The sequence below is a fragment of the Hypanus sabinus genome, unplaced genomic scaffold, assembly GCF_030144855.1.
Source record: "Hypanus sabinus isolate sHypSab1 unplaced genomic scaffold, sHypSab1.hap1 scaffold_1229, whole genome shotgun sequence".
NCBI classification, from domain to species: domain Eukaryota; kingdom Metazoa; phylum Chordata; class Chondrichthyes; order Myliobatiformes; family Dasyatidae; genus Hypanus; species Hypanus sabinus.
Window position 1 is genome coordinate 105,836 of NW_026779291.1, and position 19,036 is coordinate 124,871.

At 39.8% G+C, this 19,036-nt stretch overlaps 1 pseudogene; it reads left to right on the plus strand.

Annotated features, from left to right (window-relative positions):
• The first annotated feature begins 235 nt into the window (after nt 1-235).
• On the plus strand, nt 236-3,540 carry LOC132386619 (zinc finger protein 850-like; annotated as a pseudogene).
• The last annotated feature ends 15,496 nt before the right edge of the window (nt 3,541-19,036 follow it).

Here is a 19,036-nt window from a genome sequence, read left to right on the forward strand (position 1 = left end):
TCAAACACAGTCCGCCAGTTTTGCTGTCTCTGTCTGGATATTTAAGAAGTGGAGCAAGGATATTCAATCAACCATCCTTCCTGCTCAGACTGTGGGGAGGGATTTATTCGGTCATCTCAACTGAAGGTACATCAGCAAGTTCACACTGGGCAGGGCCATTCACCTGTTCTGTGTGTGAAAAAGGATTCAGTTGGTCTTCCCGCCTGTGGACACACCAGTCAGTTCACACCACACCGGGCGGAGGCTGGTCATCTGTTGAATTTCTGGGAAAGGATTCACTCAGTCATTTGACCTAATGGCTCACCAGCAAGTTCACACTGGGGAGAAGCCGTTCACCTGTTCAGTCTGTGGGAAGGGATTCACTCAGACATCCAACCTACGGAGACATCAGCGAGTTCATACTGGGGAGAAGCCATTCACCTGCTCAGAATGTGGGAAAGGATTCAGTGAGTTATCCAACCTACTGGTACATCAGCGAGTTCACACTGGGGAGAAGCCGTTCACCTGCTCAGAATGTGGGAAAGGATTCAGTGAGTTATCCAGCCTACTGAGACATCGGCGAGTTCACACTGGGGAGAAGCCGTTCACCTGCTCAGAATGTGGGAAAGGATTCCGTGAGTTATCCAGCCTACTGAGACATCGTCGAGTTCACACTGGGGAAAAGCCATTCACCTGCTCAGAATGTGGGAAAGGATTTACTGATTCATCCACCCTACAGAGTCATCAGCGACTTCACACTGGGGAGAAGCCGTACACCTGTTCAGAATGTGGGAAGAGTTTTACTCAGTTATCCCAAGTACAGAGTCATCTGCGAGTTCACACTGGGGAGAGGCCATTCACCTGCTCAGACTGTGGGAGCAGATTCACTCATTTATCCAGCCTACAGAGACATCAGCGAGTTCACACTGGGGAGAAGCCGTACATCTGCTCAGAATGTGGAAAGGGATTCATTCAGTTATCCCACCTACAGAGTCATCAGCGAGTTCACACTGGGGAGAAGCCATTCACCTGCTCAGTCTGTGGGAAGGGATTCACTGATCCATCCAACCTGCAGAGTCATCATCGAGTTCACACTGGGGAGAAGCCGTTCACCTGTTCAGAATGTGGGAAGAGATTTACTCAGTCATCCCAACTACAGAGTCATAAGCGAGTTCACACTGGGGAGAAGCCGTTCACCTGCTCAGTCTGTGGGAAGAGATTCACTCATTCATCCACCCTACAGCGACACCAGCGAGCTCACACTGGGGAGAAGCCGTTCATCTGTTCAGTCTGTGGGAAGAGATTCACAGAGTCATCCCACCTATTGAGCCATCAGCGTGTTCACACTGGGGAGAAGCCATTCACCTGCTCAGTCTGTGGGAAGAGATTCACTGATCCATCCAGCCTACAGAGTCATCAGCGAGTTCACACTGGGGAGAAGCCGTTCACCTGTTCAGAATGTGGGAAGAGATTTACTCAGTCATCCCAACTACAGAGTCATCAGCGAGTTCACACTGGGGAGAGGCCGTTCACCTGTTCAGAATGTGGGAAAGGATTTACTCAGTCATCCGACCTACAGAGTCATCAGCGAGTTCACACTGGGGAGAAGCCGTTCACCTGTTCAGAATGTGGGAAGAGATTTACTCAGTCATCCCAACTACAGAGTCATCAGCGAGTTCACACTGGGGAGAGGCCGTTCACCTGTTCAGAATGTGGGAAAGGATTTACTCAGTCATCCGACCTACAGAGTCATCAGCGAGTTCACACTGGGGAGAAGCCGTTCACCTGCTCAGTCTGTGGGAAGAGATTCACTCATTCATCCACCCTACAGCGACACCAGCGAGCTCACACTGGGGAGAAGCCGTTCATCTGTTCAGTCTGTGGGAAGAGATTCACAGAGTCATCCCACCTATTGAGCCATCAGCGTGTTCACACTGGGGAGAAGCCATTCACCTGCTCAGTCTGTGGGAAGAGATTCACTGATCCATCCAGCCTACAGAGTCATCAGCGAGTTCACACTGGGGAGAAGCCGTTCACCTGTTCAGAATGTGGGAAGAGATTTACTCAGTCATCCCAACTACAGAGTCATCAGCGAGTTCACACTGGGGAGAGGCCGTTCACCTGTTCAGAATGTGGGAAAGGATTTACTCAGTCATCCGACCTACAGAGTCATCAGCGAGTTCACACTGGGGTGAAGCCGTTCACCTGCTCAGAATGTGGGAAGGGATTCACTCAATCTTCCACCCGACTGAGACATGAGCGTGTTCACACCGGTGAGAAGCCGTTCAATTGCACAGAATGTGGGAAACGGTTCACTCTGTCATCCCACCTTCTGGAACACCAGCGAGTTCACACTGGGGAGATGCCGTTCCCCTGCTCAGAATGTGGGAAGAGATTCACTCAGTCATCCCACCTACAGAGTCATCAGCGAGTTCACACTGGAGAGAGGCCATTCACCTGCTCAGACTGTGGGAGCAGATTCACTCATTTATCCAGCCTACAGAGACATCAGCGAGTTCACACTGGGGAGAAGCCGTTCATCTGCTTCGTCTGTGGGAAGAGATTCACTGAGTCATCCAGATTACTGGAACATCAGCGAGTTCACACTGGAGAGAGGCCATTCACCTGCTCAGAATGTGGGAAGAGATTCACTCGCTCTTCCACACTACAGAGACATCAGCGAGTTCACCCTGGCTAGCAGCCTTTTACCTGCTGAGAATGTGGGCAAGGATTCACTCAGTCATCCCAACTACTGGCACTCCAGTCAGTTGTTATGAATCCCTAGGTTTTGTTTTGCTGTGGACTGTCATTTTAAGAGAGAGAGAGATTAAGAAGGTGAATCAGTCTGATTTGCAGCTTGTTTACATCACTCCCAGCTTGTTTAGTTTTAGCTGAGGACACAGACACTCAGAGTCAGGAGATGAAGGAGGAAAAATGGAAGGATCGATACAAGGGAAATAGGTGCCAAGGGTCACTGTTTGGAATTTCCCTATGCCCACAAAAGTGGGTTAATTATCGATTCAGCGTACACAAATGTGTGGTTGTCACGTCGTTTGATCCGTATGAGTGGATCTGATTTGGGGTATCCTATGAAGACCACTGATGTGTTAACCCTTGCCTGTGTGTGGTGTGGTAATTCATTTGAAGACGATACCCCTTGTGGCAAGTCACTTTGGGTGATAATTAGTATGTGGATTTGGAAGGATGACAGATAAAATCTGCAGTGACTGTTCTCTTGTTTTACCACCATGCAACCTGTGGAATTCGACATAATTGCCTTCCCTTTACATTTACCCTGGATTACAAATATCTCTTTCATCAGTTATTCCATGGCTGAACTGAACTTTCATAATTTACCATCTCAAGACTCCAGACCTTGGTTCCCCCATGCTCAGTAGTTTTGGATTTATACTTACACACATATATAAACATAACACTGTTAACTTTTGTTTATCTTGCTTAAGTTACTATATTATAAGTACATTCTAATAAAGGTAGTTTTAACATCAAAAATAGATTCCTGCTGTAGTCTCCACGAGGAAATCTGCAGATGTTGGAAATTCAAACACACACAAAATGCTGGTGGAACACAGCAGGCCAGGCAGCATCTATAAGGAGAAGCACTGTCAATGTTTCAGGCCGAGACCCTTCGTCAGGCAGTCTCAGGCAGTCCTGACGAAGGGTCTTGGCTTGAAACGTCGACAGTGCTTCTCCTTATAGATGCTGCCTGGCCTGCTGTGTTCCACCAGCATTTTGTGTGAGTGTTGTTTCAGGTGTAGTCTATTGGTGCTGATTTGTTTCAAAAGCTTTACAATTCATAACAAAATTGGGGCCTGCATCCGGGATATGAACATCTATGGGGGCGTCGTCATTAATTATCGATTTCATTGGGGAAGTCCCTTTTGATTTATTTGTGTGTGGAAAATCAGCAGCGGATGCTGATTATTGTTTGGAAGCGGCAACCTCTGAGGCATTAGAGGATGCCAGAAGGATTGAGTTGTTGAGTCTTGTTAGAAGGTTAAAACTTGTTATGTTGAAATTGACAATGAGGAGGGCACAGTTGCAAAGGATAACAGCTGAACATTATGTTTCTGACAGTGTGTTTAAAGTGGAGGAGTTGGAGGTGTTTCCTGAAAGTAAATCTAGTGAGCTTGAGCTCCAGTACGAGTGAGAAAAATTAAAGATGGAGGCTGCGGAAAGGCAGAGGCAGTTTGAGGCTATCGAGGCAGAAAGTCAGAGAGGAGCCAGAAAAACAGAGGGAGGAAGCAGAAGGACAGAGGCTATTCGAGCTGGAAAAGATACAGTGGTTGCAGCAAAGGGGTCTAGCGTTAGACTCTGGTGATGAGTTTGAGGCCAGTCAGGAAATTAAATTGGTACCTCCATTTGATGAGACAGAGGTTGATAAATACTTACAGCATTTTGAGAAGGTTGCTTAGAATTTAAAGTGGCCAAAAGAGGGTTGGTTCTCTTACAAGGGGGAGGCTTAGCAAGCCTATTCTGCTTTGACAGTTGATGAAGCAGCTGATTATGACATAGTGAAACAGGCTGTGCTCAAAGCTTATGAGTTGGTCCCAGAATCATACAGGCAAAAGTTTAGAAATTTGTGGAAATCTGTGAACCGGACATATGTAATTTGCTTATGAGAAGTCTGTGTGTTTTGATCGCTGGTGCACATATATGATGATATATATGATGATGATAAATATATGATGATTTTAATAGCTTGAAAGAGTTAGTTTTAATTGAAGAATTCAAAAAGTGTGTCCCTGATGACACAAAAACATATTTAGATGAAAAGAATGCTGCCACTTTGCAGGAGTCTGCTAGATTAGCAGATGAGTTTGCTTTAACTCATAAGTTTAAGTTTACCCAGAATAAGAGCTTCCAAAAGAGTAGCAGGGATCACCAGGGTAAACGAGAAATTATAGCTGGGACTAGTGACAAGTGTAAGGATGAAGGGAAGCAGTTGAAAGAGAAATATTCTGGTCTTGCTTGTTACTATTGTAAGAAAGCTGGTCATATGATGGCTAATTGTTCTGTCCTGAAGAAGAAAAAGGAAAAGGTGTCAGTCCCGAATACCTGTGATCTGTCTGTTGAAGCACCTATCAACCCACAGGGTTCTGAACATTCTGTTGAGGCTCAGTTATGGACTGAGAGTTCTGACCGAATTAAGAAGGCTTTTGATCATTTTATGTCAAATGGGTTTGTATTAGTAAAGGAAGGGTGAACCCAAGAACCAGTGAAAATTCTTCAAGTTACTGGCGATTCTCAGTCACTTATATTAGACAGCATTCTAAAGTTTGGTGATGAGATTTAACACTGGTGAGGTAAATCTTATTAAAGGCATTGTGCCGTTGTACAAGGTAACTTTACTGTCAGGGTTGGTTTTGGGACCTGTTAAAATCGGATTATACTCCATTTTACCATTGGAAGATGTTAGTTTGCTGTTAGGGAATGACCTAAAATTGTTCCTGCAGTGCTATTGACAACTAAGACAACCACTGACGACCCACAGATGGATTTTAACATTTATCCTTCCTGCGCAGTAACTCGAAGTATGCTAAAAAGTCTGCCGATGCAGACGGTTCTGTGCAGCATGATTCTGATACCCATGATAGCCAACATCGGGATTCAGGTTATGATGTCAGGGAATTTCTGCCTTCATTGTTTCAACAGGATTCAGGTCGTAAGTCTGATGAGAAAGATTTATCCCTGTGTCGGAAGGAGTTTATAGCAGAACAGAACCGAGACCCTGAGATTGAAGCTTTAAAAGAAACAATTTTCTCAGATGATGAGATTAAGAAAGTGCCAGTAGGGTATTATCTCAAGGATGGAGCGTCAATGAGGAAGTGGAGGCCACCTGCTTTTCTTTCTTTCTTTCTTTTTCAATCTTTTTATTAAATTTCACATATATAAAAAAAACACATGATAATGAATAGATTACAAATTCAATAAACTTGAAATTACATTAGTAATAGGATAATAATAATCCTATTAAACATCAATCAACAAAAGGTACTTAAATCAATCAAGTCTATATAAATATATATGAAGAAAAAAACAAAAATAATCATCAAAAAAGAAAAAAGAAATTGAAAATATATAGAAGAAAATATATATTGAAAAAAAATACTAAACTAAACTAACATGGGCAATAAATAACAGTTTATAAATATATGATAGTGTCAAGAAAAAAACTCCGGAACTCCATACCTGAACAAGGATAAGTAGAGAAAAGGATCTGAAATAGGCCAAATTAATTCATATGAAAGTGTCGAATAAATGGTCCCCAGGTTTCTTCAAATTTAATTGAAGAATCAAAAATAGTGCTTCTAATTTTTTCCAAACTCAGATAGGAAATAGTTTGGGAGAACCACTGAGATGTAGTAGGAGGATTTACTTCTTTCCAGTTTTGTAATATAGACCTTCTGGCAATTAATGTTACAAAGGCAATCATTCGTCTGATTGAAGGGGAAAGCTGATTGCCATCTTCATTTGGTATACCGAAAATTGCAGTAATAAAATGGGGTTGTAAATCGATATTCCATACTGAGGAAATGACATCAAAGATGTCCTTCCAATAGTCATGTAAAGTGGGACATGCCCAAAACATGTGGGTCAATGAAGCCACTTCTAAGTGACATCTGTCACATTGAGGGTTGATATGCGAGTAAAATCGGGCAAGCTTATCTTTAGACATATAAGCTCTATGTACAATTTTAAATTGTATTAAAACATGTTTAGCACAAATAGAAGAGGAATTAACCATTTGTAAATTTTTTTCCCATTTATCTGTTGATATATTACATCGAAGTTCTTTTTCCCATTCTTGTTTAATTCTATCCGATATTTCTGGCTGTATCTTCATAATCATGTTATAAATAAAAGCTACTAATCCCTTCTGACAAGGATTAACAGTAAAAATCAAATCTGAAAAATCCGATGGAGTTGAATTAGGAAAAGATGGAAGAATTTTATGTAAGAAATTTCTAATTTGTAAGTATCTAAAAAAATTCGATTTAGGTAATTCAAATTTGTTGGAAAGTTGATCAAAAGACATCAAAGTACCTTAAAAAAAAAGATCACGAAAACATTTTATACCTTTCCTTTTCCATATGCTAAAAGCTTGATCTGTCAGTGAAGGTTTGAAAAAAAAAATTACATAAAATAGGGCTGTCCAGAACAAAGTTTTTCAGATTAAAGAATTTGCGAAATTGAAACCAAATTCGTAGTGTATGTTTGACAATAGGGTTAGATATCTGTTTATTGAATTTAGCTAAATCAATAGGAAGAAAAGAACCAAGAACGGAAAATATAGAATATCCCTTTACCTCACTACATTCCAAATTTACCCACTGTGGGCACACAGGTGAATCCAGATCTAATTTCCAGTACATAAGGTTACTATTATTATTCGCCGAATAATAAAATCTAAAGTTAGGTAAAGTTAGACCACCATCTTTTTTAGACTTTTGTAATTGCCTTTTGCTTAACCTAGGGTTTTTATTTTGCCACACAAATGAGGAAATTTTTGAATCAATATTATCAAAAAAAGATTTAGGAATAAAAATTGGTAAAGCTTGAAATAAATATAAAAATTTCAGTAAAATCATCATTTTAATAGCATTAATCCGACCAACTAATGATAAAAATAAGGGAGACCATCTTGTAGTAAGTTGTTGAATTTGATAAAGCATAGGTAAAAAATTCAGTCCAAATAAATCTTTATATTTCTTCGTGATTTTTATACCTAAATAGATGAAATTATCAGTAACAACTTTAAATGGCATCCTGTCATTCAATAAGGTTTGCGCATTTAAAGGGAATAACTCACTCTTATCTAAGTTTAGCTTATAACCAGAAAAGCTACCAAATTGAGCCAACAAGGATAAAATAGCAGGAATAGACCTACTAGGATTAGAAATATATAACAACAAATCATCAGCATAAAGCGATAATTTATATAACTTCTCATTACGGATAATACCAAAAATATTAGGAGACTCACGAATAGCAATAGCTAAAGGTTCTAATGCAATATTAAATGATAAAGGACTTAAAGGACAACCTTGTCTCGTACCACGAGATAATTGAAAAAAAGAGGATCTATAATTATTTGTAAGAACAGAAGCAACAGGTTTATAATATATTAATTTAATCCATGATATAAAATTAGGACTAAAATTAAAGTTTCTCAATGCATTAAATAAATATGTCCATTCAACTCTATCAAAGGCTTTTTCAGCATCTAATGAGATAACACATTCTGGGGTTGTAAGTGATGAAGTATAAATTATGTTAATCAATTTTCTAATATTTAAAAAGGAATACCGATTCCTAATAAAACCAGTTTGATCTTCTGAAATAATCTGTGGTAGTACCTTTTCTAATCTAATGGCTAAAATTTTTGTAAGAATCTTAGAGTTTACATTTAATAATGATATAGGGCGATAAGATGCACATAAAGTAGGATCTTTATCTTTTTTAAGAATTAGAGAAATAGTAGCTTCATAAAAAGATTGAGGTAATCTCTTCTTAACAAACGCATCATTAAAGATTTCACATAGCCAAGGAGAAAGCAATGAAGAAAACGTTTTAAAAAATTCTACAATAAAACCATCAGGACCAGGAGCTTTCCCTGAGTTCATTGATGAGATAGCCTCTCTTATTTCATCCATAGAGATAGGAGCATCAAGCAAGCTACAATCTTCATCTATCAGTTTAGGAATATTCAAGTTATTAAAAAAATTATCCATCATAAACCGGTCACCGTCAAATTCCGATTGATATAAAAATTTATAAAAATCTTGAAAAGTGTTATTGATTTCTTTATAATCAGTAGTTAAATTACCGTCTTGTTTACGAATTTTAATAATTTGTCGCTTAGTCAAAATAGCTTTTAATTGATTAGCTAACAATTTACCAGTTCGATCACTATGAATATAAAATTGAGCCCTGGTCTTAATTAATTGATTCTCAATTGAAAAAGATAATAATAAACTATGTTCCATTTGAAGCTCAACTCTCTTCTTATAAAGTTCTTTGGTAGGAGTAACGGAATAAATCTTATCAATTTCTTTAATTTTATCCACCAATAAAGCTATATCTGAATATCTTTGTTTTCTTTTACCAGCGGAATATGAAATAATTTGTCCACGAATAAAAGCCTTGAAAGAGTCCCAAAGTATTCCTCTATCAATCTCTTCTGTATAGTTTGTTGAAAAAAATAAGTCAATTTGTTGTTTTATGAAGGTAATAAATTCTGGATCTTGAAGCAAAGTAGCATTAATTCTCCAAGATCTAGTATTGACAGAAGAGTCCGGAATCTTGATAGATAACTTCAAAGGTGCATGATCCGAAATAGCAATAGAATCGTATTTACAATCAATAACATCTGTTAATAAACGATGATCAATAAGGAAATAATCAATTCTAGAATAACTATGATATACATGTGAAAAAAATGAAAATTCTTTATCTTTAGTGTTCAAAAACCGCCATATTTCAGTAATTCCAGAATCAACCATAAAAGAATTAATAAGTAAAGCTGATCTATTCGGAAGAGTTCGAATAGGTTTAGATCTATCCATCGAAGGATTCAAACAACAATTAAAGTCTCCACCCATTATCAACATATATTCATTCAAGTTAGGAAGGGAAGTAAATAAACGTTTAAAAAATTCAGCACAATCAAAGTTTGGAGCATAAATATTAACTAAAACAACTTTCCGATTAAAAAGTGAACCAGTTATCAACAAAAATCTACCCTGTGGATCAGAAATAACTTCATAGTGTGTAAACGAAATTGAGGGGTCTATAAAAATAGACACACCCCTAATTTTAGCGGTACAATTCGAGTGAAATTGTTGACCTTTCCAGAACCTAAAAAAACGTTGATTATCCTCCCTCCTAATATGGGTCTCCTGTGCAAAAATAATATTAGCGTTCAATCTATGGAATACTTTAAATATTTTTTTTACGTTTAATCGGATGATTTAAACCATCAGTATTCCACGAGATAAAGTTAATAGATTTATCCATCATACCAATATTAATTGTGTGTATCATAAAAGGTTAAAAAGACACATAACCCACAATTTAGGAAGAAGGAAAATTGATTCAGGAGCAACCGGAGATCCTGACACCTCAACAATATTAATCATTTAAAGTCAGCCCATAAACTAAAAGCAAAAAAATAAAAAGCAAAAGCATGAAAAAAGATCCCTCCCCCCTCCCCCCACCCTTTGAAAGAAAGCCAAGCGGCAAGCGCATAAACTAATACTAATATTACCCCCATTTCAAGATGGCAGCTCCATAAGAAAATTTTTTAAAGAAAAAACTATATAACACCCAAATTAAAATATAGAGTTGCAAAAAAAAAAAAATATATATATATATATATATATATATACATATACATACATATATATATATACATACACATACACATACATACACATATCAGTCAAGTTAAAAAAAAACTAAAATAGTAAAACCAGAAAAATCATTAATAAAAAAAATGAACATTAAAATTTAAAAGTGTAATACACCTTTAAAAAAAATTCCATATTCAAATACAAAGATGGCGTTTCAAAAGCAAAGACTTATGGGAAGAAGAAACGACATTTTGAGAAAACCATATTACAAAATATGAATATAAGTTCAGCAATCTAATAAGACAATTTAGTAAAAAAAAGTTATCAAAATAATTTTTTTTTTTAAAAAAAGATTTAATAGACACTACAACATATATATAAAAAATAGACTAAAAAAAAAGAATTCAAAACCTTTGTTCCATTTCTAAATGCAGGCAAGCAAATAAACGCTTATCAAAAAGCAAAGACTTATGGGCAGAAGAAACGACATTTTGAAAAAATAATTCATTATTACAAAATACAAACGTGTATAAAAAAGGATATTATAAAAATTAAAACAGCATCTATAAGCAATGATAATAGTAGTAAAAAAAAACCCAGACCCATAATTCAAAATAAGAAGTTATAACCCAACTTCAAGGGTTAAAACTTAAAATGAAATGGCATCCTCTCTCCAAAAAAAAAAATCTTCAATGTAACTCATAGTTCAAGTTGCACTAGAGGATCGATATTCTTCAACAAATTTCTTCGCTTCTTCCGGAGTGTTGAAAAATCGTAGACTGTTGTCGTTCAGCACAATTCTAAGCTTCGCTGGATACATTAAAACTTGTTTAAGTCCAATCGAATGAATCTCTGCCATCACTGGTTTAAAAGCGATTCTGGCTTTCATTACTTCATAAGAATAATCCTCAACAATTCGAAATGAATAGTTTTTGTAGGAGATCATACCTTTTTTACGAGCTAATCGAATTAGAAGCTCTTTCTCACGAGGATAATGAAGACGAACAATCACCGCTCGTGGTTTATCAGTCGCAGACGAAAACCTCGCAACTCTGTGAGCGCGGTCGATAACAGGTTCATTTTGCAAACCTTCACCACCGAAAATTTCCCACAGTAATTTAGAGAAAAATTCAGTTAAATCACCGGACTCAACTTTTTCGGGAAATCCGATGATGCGCAAATTCTGTCTGCGAGATCGATTTTCAAGATCAGTAATTTTAAACTTATACTGATCCAAAGTTTTAGCAGTCGACTCTAACTTCTTCTCCAACACTTCAATTGTACGTGCTTTTTCACAAATTGATTGTTCAAGAGTCGTGATCATATTTTCATGCCGCTGAACATCTAACGCCTGCGACTGAAACTTAATTTCAAGCGATCTAACAACTCCTTCAAGATCGGATATTTTCGTGGTAAGCCTTTTTTCCAAACTTGACAGTTTACTATCCAATTTACCTTCTAGTCTGCCTTCCAAACCCGCAAGTTTAGAATCCAGAAGGTTAGCAACTGTATCGATAGATAAAGGATCCTTAGCCGATTTCTTACTTGTAGCCATTTTAAGTTTGACAAAATTAGATCAAATATTATTTTAGGAAAAAAGGGTCAATCAGAAGTAGCAACTCATATGATTAAGTTCGAAAAGATTTAATTAAAGGGTGATTATAGTTGAAAAAATAAAGAGCGCCTAAAAGGCAGATGCTTACGTCGCCATCTTGAAACTCCACCCCCCGCCACCTGCTATTCCAGCAAGTGAGGAATGGGCAATTGTTCACCAAGTTGTAGTTCCTAAAGTTATATGGCTGAAATTTTAACTTTGGCCTGCAGTCTGCCATCAGGTCGACATTTTGGAGTGAATAAAACTGTAAACAGTTATGAAATAATTCTACTGGCCTAATTTGAGGAAAGATGTTGTGACCTTTTGCAGAATCTGTCACACTTGTCAAGTTGTGGGTAAACTGAATCACTCTGCCCTATACCTGCATTCGGTGAACCCTTTTTAAAATTTATAGTGAGGGGACCTTTGTCCTTGCTAAAGGAACAGTGGATTGATGGGGATATACATCTTAACTTGTTAGACTTTGTGTAGAAGTTCAAGAATAAATTACAAGTCTGTAGTCCAGTGAGACAAAACTTAAAGATTTCTCAAAACAAAATGAAGTGGTGGTTTGATAAGTTGGCTTTGGAAAGAAAATACCAGGTGGGGGATAAGGTGCTTGCCTTATCTCCAATATTGATGAATCCACTTCAGGCTAAGTTCAATAGACCGCATGAAATAGTCTCTCAAATTAATGATCTGAATAATGCTATTAAAACACCTGACCAACGTAAACTAACACAGGTGGTACACATAAATATGATAAAGCCTTATTTTGACAAGCAGGCTCCATCTGTGAGTGTTGTTGTCAAAACATATGAATCTGGTTACCCTGAGAATGAAACAATTGACTCGTCTGAGAATTTTCACAAGCCAAACATGGTCGCAGTTAGGCTAATCAACTCGGTTGTACCAGAAAACATTGTTAACAAGTCGGCTCATCTGCAGCCAAAGCAACAACAACAGCTGAAGGAAGTAATCCTGATGTTTAAAGATTTATTTCCCGATGTTCCCAAGCAAACCACGGTCGCAGTACATGATGTAGATATTGGTCAAGCCAAACCGATTAAACAACATCCATATTGTATGAACGTTGAAAAATGTAAATTGGCTGAGCAAGGAATTGAATATATGCTGAAAATGGTACTATGAGTCCTTCAGCATCAGATTGGAGCTCACCCTGCATTATTGTGCCTTAACCTGATGGTGGTGTTAGATATTGCACTGATTATGGGAAGGTAAATTCATTAACAAAAACAGAATTCTGTCCTATCCCTAGTGAGGATGATTGCATCAATAAGGTTGGAAAAGCTAAATTTCTTACAAAGATTGATCTGTTGAAAGGGTATTGTTGTGTTTCATTGACGGACAGATGTAGAGAAATTTCTGCATTTGTGACACCTTCTGGGTTGTGTGAATACAATATTTTCTCTTTTGGAAGGAAAAATGGTCCAGGATCATTCCAGAGGATGATTGATTCTCTAATTCGAGGGTTAGAACATACAGATGCCTATATTGATGACTTAGCCACAGGGAGTGGCACTTGGGAAAAGCATATCTCTGCAGTAGAGAAGCCGTTTGACAGGCTTTCCCAGGACAACCTTACAGTTAGCTAAGAGTGAATTTGGCCATGCCACTGTGACCTGTCTTGGCTATGTTGTTGGTCAAAGCAAGTTGGCTCTGTTGGGGCAAAAGTCCAGGCAATTTCTCAAGTTCCTATTCTGACTGCTAAGAAGGCTCTTAGAAGGTTTCTGGGAATAGATGGATATTATTGTAAGAACTTTGCTGCTATCGCTCTTCCTCTGACCAATCTCCTGAAGAAGCGTGAAAAGTTTGTTTGGAGTGAACCTTGTCAGGAGGCATTTGATCGATTGAAAGTTATTATTTGAGGTTAGGCCAATTAATGTAGTGTTGTCAGCCAATTTCATTAGCAGGTTGGAGCTGTGGGTGGCAACACAGTGTTATGGGTGCACAGAGAGTAAAGGAGTGGGCCAAAGAGACAACCCTGTGGGGTATGTGTGCTGAGGGTCAGAGAGACAGAGGAGATGGAGCCCACTCTTACCACCCGCCGGCGATCGGACAGGAAGTCCAGGATCCAGCTACACAAGGCAGGGTGAAGGCCGAGGTCTCTGAGCTTCTTGTCGATACTTCACGCATTCGTATGGCTACTGCTCTGCCCATGACTGTAAGGAACTGCAGAGATCTTTGGAGAGCAGAGAACATCAGAGAAACAAGCCTCCACTCCATGGACTCTCCCTACACTTCCACTCCCTCGGAGAACCAGGCCATGTACTCAAAGATCCTCACAACCTGGACATTCTCGCTGCAAACCCGCTCCCCCATCGGGGAGGAGATACAAAAGCCTTAAAGTGCGTAACACCAGGCTGAAGGATGGCTTCCTGTCTGCAGTTATAAGCCAAATGAATGATTAAATGGACTCGACCTCACAATGTAACTCGACGTGACCCTGCACCATGTGTCTATCTGCACTGCACTTTCTCTGCAGCCATAATGCTTTGTTACAGTTATTGTTTTATCGTATATCAGACCGATGTACCGTTGTTATGTATCGATCTGTGTGGATGGTACGTCAGGGAAGATTTGAACTGTCGTTCAGTACATGTTGATAATAAACAAATTCCCCATTTTAATTGTGTGCAAATATTAGACAGACTGAGCTTCTGCTCTGGAACCACAGAAGGAAACTGAACAGTTCTCTTTCTGAGGAACGCAAATGAATAGAAAAGGCGTTAATCTCTCATTACGATCTGCGGTAAGTGGGATCAGGTGACTGGTGGTGGGTCTCCCATATCAATATCAGAATCAGGTTTAATAGCACCGGCATATGTCATGAAATTCGTTCAGAAGTAGAACCTAATTTTTAACCATAGATTTTAACAATTGTGATTTAATATAAGAATATAAATATCACATTGTTAAATTATATAAATAGTACAAAATGAAAAAAAGATATAATAAACTATTTTAACTGTGCCGACTGTTTGACTGACTGGGTTGTTGCTTTGGAAGTAGTGGAGTGAAGCTTAACTGAACTTTACACAATGATGAGAAGCTCAGATAATTATAAAAAACTAAATTCTCACATAAGTGGGTCAGACACCCAGAAACATCGGCAGCACTTCAGCAGGTAAAAACAGTGGAATGAAACATGCTGAAAATATTGCCGAAAAAAACCATATTGTCCACCACAACGAGAGGACGTGACAGATCCGGATCTCACCGCCTTGTCTGAACGGGGAAAGATGAAGCTACACGTATAGGTAGAGCAGTGACCCGCAGATGCTGCAGATCTGCAGAGAAACGTGAACAGGAAACGGGATCACGTGGCCGCTTTGGTCTCTCACCCCCAGACAGATGTCCGTTTACCCACTACTCTGTGGAAAGACGCAAACGCCGCTCACATCTCCACTCACCTTAAATGTATTAGACATTTCAACCCCCAGGAAAAATATATCGTCTGTCCACTCTATCTATTTCTCTCGTAATCTTATAAACGTCCATCCAGTCTCACCCCAGCCTGCGCCGCTCTGGAGAAAACAACACAAGTTTGTCCAACCTCTCGTTATAGCTCCTGCTCTCTAATCCAGGCAGTGTCCTGGTAAACCTCTTCTGTGCCCTCTCCAAAGCCCCGACATCCTCCCGAGAATGGGGGCGACCAGAACTGTATGAAACACTCCAGATGTGGGCTAACTAGTTTTATAAAATTGTGTTACAAACTGTAGCGTTTTAGAAACAAACCAGCAGCAATAGAGTTCACACTGGAGTCTGGTTTTGATGTTAAAACCATTCTCTTTAGTAGTATCGACTGATAATATAGTAACTTAACGAAATAAAGGAAAGTTACCAGTGTTATGTGTATATATGTGTAAATATAACTCCCAGACTATCGAGCGTGAGGGAACAATGCTCAGAGTCTTGAGATGGTAAAGTAGGAAAGTTCAGTAATACACAGAATAAATGATGGGAGAGAGATATTTGTAATCCAGGGTGAAACGTAGAGAAAAGGCCGTTACCTCAAAACAACCACCGTCGAAGTTCTTATCCGCTGAATCCGTCCACCGACGAGTTATCAGCGAAAGTGACCTGTCACAGGAATACCGTCTTCCAGGGGTTACCACACAACATTCCCAGGCAAGGGTTAACACAAGATATTCCAAAACCCACTCCTATGGATTATACGAAGTGACAGCCACACACATTCGTTGTGGTTCCGTGTACCGATGATCAACCCACTCCTGTGGGCATAGGAGAGTTCCAAGCCTCAGCTGCGACTAACTGAAGCGATCAGCTTTTCCAGTCTCTCTCTCTCCCTCTCCCTCTCCCTCCCCCTCCCTCTCCTCTCTCTCTCCCTCTCTCTCTGATGGTTCAGTCCACAGTCAGCGCTGTCAGCCTGTGACTGACGTCATAGTCCCGCCTCCTCACGCCGGCGCTCTTAAAGAAACAGTCACAGTACGAACGCAGGCTCGTAACAGCCGCAACACAACTTCCCGACTTTTGAACTCAGTGCTTCAACTAATAAAGACAACCATGCCATTTGCCTTCTTAACCACCCGATCAATCTGTGCAGACTCTTTCAGGGAGCGATGTACTTGGAGTCTAAGATCCCTCTGATCATCAACACTGTTCAGGGTTTTACATTTAACAGTGTTCTGTCTCATACATTCGACCTACCGAGCTGCCAAGATGATCATCACTAATCAAATCTCACTGAGATTTCTCAGGTCCTGTTGAATTTATTGCCAAGTGCTCAAGTACGGGAAGGTACAGGGACAGAGAAACACTGACTTGTAGCAGCATCACAGGCAAGTACATTCAGATAACACACGGAGCATAAATTATACGATTCTCTTATACGATTCAATTATACGATTATACGATCATCGACAATGTTCAATGTTTTGCGTTTAACAGTGTACTGTCGCATACATTTGCGAGCTGCCAAGATGATCATCACTAATCAAATCTCACTGAGATTTCTCAGGTCCTGTTGAATTTATTGCCAAGTGCACAAGTACGGGAAGGTACAGGTACAGAGAAACACTGACTTGTGGCAGCATCACAGGCAAGTACATTCAGATAACACGCGGAACACAAATTATACGATTCTCTGTCAGTAACTGTTTATAAATATGTTTTATGTCATTAACGATATTTAAAATACATTGTGTCATGATCAATACTAAAATGTGCATTTGTGTCAATAACAGACTTGGAAATGTTGAATTTGGTCCCTGTCTCCATTCCTCCTGTAATCCACAACCAGCTCCTGTGTTTTTGTCACTGTGCTGTCTTTACGACAGTTATTTAGTTTATAATATTTTCGCTTAGTAATTCATTCAATAGTATTTTCTAGTTAGAATTAGGAGTGTTTAAAGTATATTCATTGCATGTAAAATATATCGGCATGTGATGACGTCACATCCGGTTTCGCCGCGTCTTGTGGGAAAATACCGGTTTGCAATTAGCGCGAGGGTGGGGGCTTTCCACGAGTCTCACCTGAGCACAAGTAGTTTTGCAGGCATGAGAAATCACAGTGAGAGCAACGCTGTAAGTTAATAGATAATCGATATATTGAACTAAGATGTTAATGCCGATCCTGTTAGAAGTAACGACGGTAGATAATGTTTATGCTTTCGTTAGTTAAAGAGTCGCGGATAGTTCGCATGGAAGTGTATTTAAAGTAGTCAATGGAGCAGGTAAACTCTCCCTGTATACTGCACCTTAGTGTAATGTAGTTATAGTCAACTTTGCAAGTATTTACACTTGAAATGTGATATTAAGGAAGGAACAAATACTGTATCAATCTTGTATTGTTTTATCAACAGTTTTCACCATATGTTAATGTGAAGAGTGAACAGTAAATGGTTAATCTTACTGCGATCTGGTTTCATTGACTGTGGTTTATCCGGACGTTGAATTCGGCGTTATTAGTACACCCGAAGGAGAACGTTACAGTGAAAAAGCGTTGCTCTCACTGTGATTTCTCATGCCTGCAAAACTACTTGTGCTCAGGTGAGCCTCGTGGTAAGCCCCCCGGGCGTTATCAGGTGTTCCAAGTGCTGCAATGTCAGCTCGATCCGGGATCAAGTCGATGGCGCCCAGCGACAAGGGCAGTAGAACGACATCAAGTAAGTCCACACAGGCAAGAGCCAAGGCAGAAGCCGCCAAGGTGCGACTGCATTACGCCAAACAAGAAGCAGTTTTGAAAATGAAACTGGCCACCAAAGAAGCCGAAAGGGCCGCCAGACAAAGAGAAGAGGCCGCCAGAGAAGCCGAAACCCAGTTGGAAATGACAAAAATATCGACAGAGTTGCAAGTGCTGCAGCTAGAAAGAGAAGGAGAAGCTGCCATGGCGGAAGCAGAGTACATAGAAGAAGCTGAAGGGTCGCGTGATCTGACCGAAACAAGTTCTGCTTTAGAAAGGACCAGACTGGAACGCACGAGCGACTATGTACAATATCAAGCAGACAGGCAGGCTCGTCTCCCCTCTCCATACCTATTCGATAACTTCCCCAGCTACGAGGAAGAGAATTTACCCTCGCGGCTCCGCGATGAAGTCAAGAATGAAAGAGCTGACAACCGATATTCTTTGATACCAAAGTTACGAAGTTCGATGCGAAGAGACGCGGAGGTTGAATCCAGGATGGCAAATTCCATGAGAAACGCGCGTTCTCAGTCATATAGGCGCCAACGTACTTCTCCAGCCCGCATGCCGCTTGCAGCCGATCCCACGCTGCAGTATTTAGCACGACGGGATCTCGTCACTTCGGGACTGTACCAGTTTGACGATAAACCCGAAAATTACCGTGCTTGGCACTTCACATTCACCAACGTGATCGACGGGGTCCAGCTCAGTGCAACCCAAAGGTTGGACCTTATGGCGAAATGGCTGGGGAAAGAATCACGCGACCAGGTGAGACGCATGCGTTCAGTGTACATCAACAAACCTGAGCTAGCCTTAAGCGAAGCGTGGGAGAGACTTTGGGAGAGATATGGGGCCCCCGACATTATTGAAGCGGCGCTATATCGACGTCTGGAAAACTTTCCTAAGGTGTCAGCCAAAGAC